Source organism: Canis lupus, chromosome 19 (genome assembly GCF_003254725.2).
Source record: "Canis lupus dingo isolate Sandy chromosome 19, ASM325472v2, whole genome shotgun sequence".
Lineage (NCBI taxonomy): Eukaryota > Metazoa > Chordata > Mammalia > Carnivora > Canidae > Canis > Canis lupus.
In genome coordinates, this window is record NC_064261.1 from 25360783 (window position 1) to 25369072 (window position 8290).

Sequence of the window (8290 nt, forward strand, 5' to 3'; positions counted from 1 at the left end):
TTTAGTATCATTTATATCCCTGATGCATCCTGAACGCCCTATGAATTACTTATTATTCTGTATATCTGTACATGTGCATACAGTTGATAGAGTGAAGGTTAAACACCCATTTCAACCATTTAAAAGCAATATGGCTTCTTTATTAGAAGAGAAACAATAGAATAACAAAAAAAACTTGAAAAAGAAAAATAAACCTGAAGTACTCACACTTTCTATTTTTCAAAACTCACTACAAAGCTAAGCTACAATAATCAAAGCAATGTGGTACTGGCATAAACACTAACATATAGACTGATGGAACAGAATAGACAGCTCAAAAATAAACTCTCAGAGATATGGTCACATAATCTTTGACAAAGATGTCAAGACCATTCAGTGGGAGACAGGTACTCTTTCCCACAAATGTGCTAAGAAAACTGGATAAGAATTATATGAACAAAGGGTAGTGGGAGGGGAGGCAGGCGGGGGGATAGAGTAACTGGGTGACGGGCATTGAAGAAGGCACTTGATGGGATGAGCACTGGGTGTTATACTATATGTTAGTAAATCAAACTTCAATGATATATATATATATATATATATATATATATATATATATACATATATATATATATACTATACTGACTCTTACCTAACAACACATACAAAAACTAAAAATTCATTGAAGACCTAAATGTCAGACTTAAAACTATAAAATTCTTAGAAAAAAATGGGGCAAAAGCTGTATAATATTGAATATGGTAATGATTTCTCTTTTTTAAAAAAAGATTGTATTTATTTATTCATGAAAGACACAGAGAGAGAGAGAGGCAGAGACACAGACAGAGGGAGAAGCAAGCTCCCTATGGGAAGCCTCATGTGAGACTTGATCCCAGGACCCCAGGATCATGACCTGAGCCAAAGGCAGCCACTCAACCACTGAGCCACCCAGGCGCCCCGGGTAATAATTTCTTAAATAAGAGACCAATGTTATAGGCAACAAAAGAAAAAAATAAACAAATTGGAATTGATAAAATTTTTAAAAATTTGTACATCAAAATATATCAACAAAGTAAAAAGACAACTCAGAGTGTGGGAGAAAATATTTTAAAATAATATATATGAATAGGGATTGATATCTAGAATATAGACAGAAACTCCTAAACTTATCAACAACAAAAAACAAACATCTTAATTCAAAAATGGACAAAGAACTTGGACAGATATTTTTTCAAAGAAGATATACAAAAGGTCAATAAGCAGATGAAAATATGCTCAACATCACTAATCATTAAGGAATTGCAAATCAAAACTATGAGATACTACCTGATATCCATTAAGATGGCTATCAAAACAAACAAAAAACAGAAAATATGAACTATTAGCAAGGATGTGGAGAAATTGGAATTCTTGTGCACTCTTGGTGGGAATGCAAAATGGTACAACTACAATGGAAAACCATATGGTGGTTCCTCAAAAAATCAAAAATATAATTATCTAGCAATTCTCTTTCTGGGCATATATCCATAAAATTTGAAAACAGAGTTTCAAAGAAATATCTGTACACCCATGTTATAGCAACATTCATTGTAGCTAAAATATGGAAGTGACCCAGGTGTCCACCAACAGGTGAACGGATACACAAAATATGGTATAAACAAAGAATATAATGTTATTCAAAATTTAAAAAGAAGGAAATTTTGATATACTACATAAATTATCCTGGAGGACATTATGCTAAGTGAATTAAGCCAATCAAAAAGACAAATGCTGTATGATTCCATTTAGATGAGTTTAGAGTAATATTATAGAGACAGGAAGTCAAAAAATAGTTGTCAGGAACTGGGAGGATGGGGATAGGGAGTTACCATTTTTAATAAGTATAAAATTTCAATTTTACAAGTTGAAAAAGTTATGTAAAAGGATGTTGGTGATGGTTGCACAGCATTAGGAATGTATTTAATTAATACAATTGAACTGTACACTTAAAAATGTTAAAATGGTAAGTTTTATGTTATGTGTATCTAACCACAATAAAAAAAATAGGGAGAAAATACTAGGAATTTTTTTTTTAAAGATTTTATTTATTTATTCACGAGAGGCACAGAGAGAGAGAGAGAGAGTCAGAGACACAGGCAGAGGGAGAAGCAGGCTCCATGTAGGGAGCCCGACGTGGGACCTGATCCCGGGACTCCCAAGATCATGCCCTGGGCCGAAGGGGGGCGCTAAACCACTGAGCCACCCAGGGATTCCCAAATACTAGGAATTTGACTGATTGATTCACTTTTACATTTTATGTATTGATGAAATTTAGGTCCAGAATTGAACAATCATATATGAACAAAATGTAAATTGTTACCACATTGTTCTCTGGAAACTTTGTTTCATTCCAACAGAGTCAACTCTAATCAACTTTAAAATAATCATATGGATTATGTTTCAAAGAGAATAAGTGAGCATTCTTCTGAAAGTTTACGCTAATGAAGTAGTGATGTCCTGAATTTCTTCTGAGTCCGAAAAATGAAATAATATTCACCGTTTTGTATGTAAATCAAAATGCACATTCCTATGTTCTTTATTCAGATTTTATTATGAATACTTGCTAAAGTTTTGTTTGTTTCTTTGTTTTGTTATTATGCTCCCTCTAATATATTAAGATGGATTCGTCTCAGTCATTTCCTGAAATGTGATATTGTATTCTGACAACTCATGTGCATGTTAATTGAAAAGTTATTCTAAATACAATTACAACTAATAACAGGTGATATTATTATCATCATTACCACTATTAAACTATTGCATTTAGATGTATTGAGGTATATGATCTAAATGATCTGATGAAATATGATCCTTTGAATGTCTTTTGAGGTAGAAAAGATAGTATTATAATCAACATTTATACACAAGGCCTACTTGAGGGTATTCATTCTTTGGCTAAGGTTATGTAGCTACTTGTGCCAGAGTTAAGGTTTGGTCTCTCAATCTTTCGTCTGATTTTCTTTATGGTTCATAGTTTTCACATTTGTCTTCCCGCTCTCAGAATCAAATGATGTAAGTGCATCCTGCAACATTCTTTCCTAGAAGGTTTCGGGTAAAAATATAGATATAGAAATTTCTCCAAAGGTAGCTTTAAAGGAGCTGAATAGTTCTTTCATGCCTTCTAAAGATTAAGATTGTGGTTGTATTCTATTCTTAACATTATGTTTTCTTTCTCAGTTTTGGAATGTTTCCATTAGTTTTTACCTTCTGATTCTCAACCAGTTTGCCCAAAGTTTTTTCCACTTTAAAAGAGGGGAAATGCCATTTTATATGGTGCTTTAAAACACACACACACACACACACACACACACACAAAACAACAACAACAACAAAAAAACACTTTCTTAATTCCCTCTCTGAGTGGGGGAGATAATGACATTAAGCAAATGCTTGGGTCTCTGTAAAAAGATGTAATATCTTCACTCTGCCCTTGTTTTATACCAGTTCCTCCTTCTGATTCTTTATTCACTCAGTCTTTACTTCCACTTTTTCTTTGCTTGATGTTTGGGATTTTTGGAGAGGTGATAAAATTTGGAATACTAGTTTCCTGCTCAGGTATTCTGGCAGTGCTTGGATAATCTTCCCTATTTTTGAAAAGCAAACAAAAAATTAAATTGGAAACAGAATCCTTTGGCAGGCTTTTCTTGATTAGAGCAGCTTTTGCTCTTCTTTCCCTATGCCACATTTTCTGACGACTTAGCACTGCTTCCCTTGGAGTTCTACTGTCTGAAATACCACCTATGTATTCAGATCCTGGAGGTGGCAAAGACCCTGGAAAAGGACTTCTCATTTTTAAAAATATGTGTATAAAATTCATTAGTATAGGACCATTTATTTTGCCTTATTATCCCTACCTTGTGAGACACAATTTCCTGAGCCTTGGGAACAGAAAATATGTTCCTTCCTCCCCACATGCTGAATGTACTTTTTGTTGTGGTTCATCCTCTATCTGGAGTCTTTTCTAAACTGTGTGCCCTCCATCTTTAGTTCTGAGGTCTAAAGTCACATGCAGCTTGTCCATGAGATAAGGCAGTGGATGGGACCCAAAAGTAAAATAAACATAGACAAATATGGAACTGTCACCAATTAAACTGCATTTTAGAGGTTTCATATGTTCTAAGCATTTATTAGAATAGTTGGTTTTTTATGAACTGGAGATCCCGAGACCCACAGAAGTAAGGGATTTAAGCCAATTGAAAAGTCAATGGATCTTTCTGTATTTGGCCTCAGGTCCATTTTGTACCAAAGTCCCATTTTTTTTGCTCTGATATAGTGTCCTAAACACATAGGAAAACAAGCATGATAAGACATGAACACATCATTAACTCAAGATATTCCTGGCTTATAAAAAAGAAACATCTCAAGTTTTGACATTACCACTTCAGTTTTCTCAGTCAAATTTTGTGACTTTCAGGGACCTCAAGTGTTGTCAGCTATAAAATGGGGTTAGTATTATGTTCCTGAAAGAGCTGTCCTGTGGTCAAATATAAATGGATGCATTTTTATGGCCTGAAAAGTGCTAAAAGACCTAAAACAAGTCTTTGAGATGCAAGTTATTAATCTCAAAAGAGAAAGAATTTCTAGTTACTATTTGCATGGTACAACCCAGCTCTTAGACACCATAATTATTTTTTAAGAACCTGTACAGCTGATTGCTTTACTGTTGTCTGATTCTCTGTGCTTAATTAATCTTAATACAAAGGAAGTTGCATTGTGGTGGCATGTGCAAGTATATCTTCAGCCCTACAGAGCTAAGCACAGGCAGGAAACAATGGCATGACCCTTGGCTTGGCTCCTCCCAAATCTGAGAGATGTGCAGTGACATCTATCCACATGCTGTACATACCAGTAACAGCTGGTAGCAGGACCAGGAAGGCCATGAAGATTCCATGGCAGTTCTGTGCCATATGAGTACATAAGAAGTCAGTATTCTGGGAGGTGCCATAGCAGGTTCTGGAGTCCCACTGCCTGAATTCATTGTATTAAGTGGCCATTTTCTAGTTGTGTGACTGTGGACAAGTTACTTCTGAATGCAACTGCCCCATCTGTACAATGGGAACAATAATAGTATCAACCTCACAAGGTTTTGACAAATATTAGATACCATAATAAATAAATACCACTTATAAAAATATCTGGCAAATATTAGACATTTCTCATTTGATCTTCAAAACAATGCTAGAAGATAAGTATTGCAATAAGCAAGGGGTAGATCAGAGAGGTAAAATAATTTTTTCCCATATTACACCACTAGTAATAGGTACATTTATCATTTAAGCCCTAGTGGTCTGTATTTAAAGCCTTCAGCATATCCACTTTATCATAACAGCATTTGGGTTCAATGAAATGACTTTGTGTATTCAGTTATATGTTTGGAAAGAGCCAATCTACAGGGCACAGACACCCCATTTCAAAAAATCCTTGAGTAAAATGTCAAAAATAAGGACTATATCCACTAAAACCCAGACATGCCTGAGGGACAACAACTCTTGAGGTAGAACAAAGCCAAAGAAAATAATATCCTAACAAGTTTTCTAACTATCAGGGAGCAGAATAATATAAACACTTAACTGCTAATGGTAAGGATTATAAAATCAATGGAGTATTTCATGGGATTCAGTGTAATGCATACACAATGGGGTAACGGTTTCTCAACTTTTCAAAGTGAGCTAAAAATGAAGTTGCACAACATTTTATAATTAAAGACTTTGGGGACCACAGCACATTTTAGTGCCAATCTCTCAGTTATGTTAGCATATTGCCTGATGTGTGTGAAAGACAAATAGTTTTCATGGTAGTAAATCATCAAGTAATAACAATTTAATGTCATTTGATGGATGAGGTTGTGGAATTAAGCAAACACCCACATTGAATTTAAAAAAAAAATCACCTAAGAGAAAATCCATTAGCTAGTTAGCTAATGTCAGGTAGAAAGGGATGTGACCTAACATTAACTATCTGCTCAATGTTCTAGGCTCATCATAAATATTTTAGATGTGTTACTTTATACAGTTCTCACAAGAGTTCAATAAGTGCTGCTTTATTAACTTTGTGGTTGAAGATATTGAGAATAGAGAAGCTAATAATATCAGAGTTATGGTTATAAAAGAGGTCCACATGGCAGTTGTCTTTCCCATCCCTTGATTTACTTCTACCCTCTCTCTTTGGCCCTCACATATCCCTCCTTTCTTCTCTCCTCCCTTTTATTCCTGCCTTATTTCATTAATTTAACCAACACTCACTGGGCATCCATTACATACTGGGTACTGAGTAAGTTGCTGGGGATTGAGTGGAGGAGGGAAAACCTCCTTGGACTCTTCTAGTGGAGGTAACTCTAAATTATAGGAGATAAACATACATAAAGTTGTTATATCCATGTTACATTCATGGAAGAAGTGTCATGGAAGAAGGAATATGGTTCGGTTACAGAAAGGAATGTGTGATTAAAGAAGACTTGATATTTAGATCATTGAAGTGTTATATGTTACAATTAACTTGAGTTTCCTTGTCAAGTGCATCATGATTATTAACTATGTCCATTTCTAAGTTTTTGTCATTTATCATTGTTCAGATACAGATCCAAATAATATCCATAAACTAATAACAGAGCTAAAATGTGTATTAGTGTGGGCATAGCATAGAGTACAAGCAGTTTATAGAAGCAAGGTCAGAAATGAAAGCATATTCTTATCATGAAAGTATCCTTAAAAAATACATCATTAGTAAATAATAGCTTAACTGATATTTAGCAGTTGAGCAAATTTACTAGAGAAAGGGTGGAAGTGTGAAGAGTGGAGATGGATTCTGGATAATTGGGCAGCAGCTGAAAAGGCCTAATGGCCTAAGTGGGTGAGGAAAAACAGTATGAACAAGGGCCCAGGAGAACGGCAGTGAGGTTGAAGCATAACAAGACAGGGGAAGTAGTGCAAGAAGCTGATCTAAGTGTAAGACCAAAGCAAGGTTCCTTTATTTTACCATTTCTTAATGTGTTAAGTATTTTATCTTTACTTTAGGAAGAATAAAAATCAATAATACTTCAGTATTTTGAAAATTTGAGTATGGCTGAAGTAAAAATAATATTTAGGTAATTTGAGTGGGAGAATAGGGAAGAACAAAATGTATCAGAGTCACCAAGAAGAAGAGGACAGTCACTATGGTCTGAACAAGATGAGATAAGTGATCATAGCTAGAAGTGGATGGAGTTTGGTGAAAATGAAGGGAAAAGTCCTTAAAATATTATCCAGATTTTTGTGAATGCCATCTTCTTAGATAGTGAAAATGGTATATTAATAGTTCTCTTCTCAAAGAGGAGTACAACACTCTTTTCATTAGTTAGGGTAAGGAATTCTGGGATTCTCAGTTATTGTTACTGGGAATGTATTTAGTCTCCAAACCCCCCATGGAATGGGAAAAAGTACTGGAAAAAATATGAGGGCACAACAGTGATCACCATATATTACGGCAGAAAAGTACAAAGTGACTTAAATTGAGAATGAGTGAGTTGATTCCAATCTTAGCTGTTATCCTAACTTGCTTAAACATATCCATCAAGCCACTTACTACATGAATCTGTTTTGCAAAACCAGAAGTTTCGAAAATTCTTTAAGATAAAATGTTTTTTGTAAAATAATAATAATAATAATAATAATAATAATAATGGTAATCCAACCTCCTTGAAGATGGAGAAGATACGCATTCCATTTTCCTCCCACTAAGCCTAAACTTTATTTATAAAACAAATATAAAAAAGACTTTGAAAGGTGGAGGAAAGAAGGTAGACCAGTTAGGGTTCTTGGAACCTGAGGACCAATGTAACTGGATTTTCCTTCTGCTTCCAACATCCCAGATCTGGTATTTGAAGAGTTAGAAATTAACAACCCCCATAGGTGCAAGGATATCCTCAAGAAAAGCCTCCTCTCTTTAGCCAAAGGGCCAGAAAGGTAGCAGCCTAGAAAGAAAACTTTTACAAATAACTGCTCCATTACAGCCAAACACCCAGAAAAACATTGGTCCACCCTTCCCCATGCCAGTAAAGTCTGAATGGAAAGCTTAGATTTCTATCTTTACTGGGATATAACAAGACCCACAATGGAGACTATTTAGGGGAACGCCCATTTCCACTCCCATCTTGCAGCAATGAGACATCCCTCCCCACCTCTCTAGAAATGGGTTAGAGGAAACCTAGTGAAGAGTCTTGACTTTAATTCGTCCCTCTTGTGTCTGTGGAGGCCACTAAGGGTCCAGAGCATTAAAACCTTCCCTTCAAATGTTA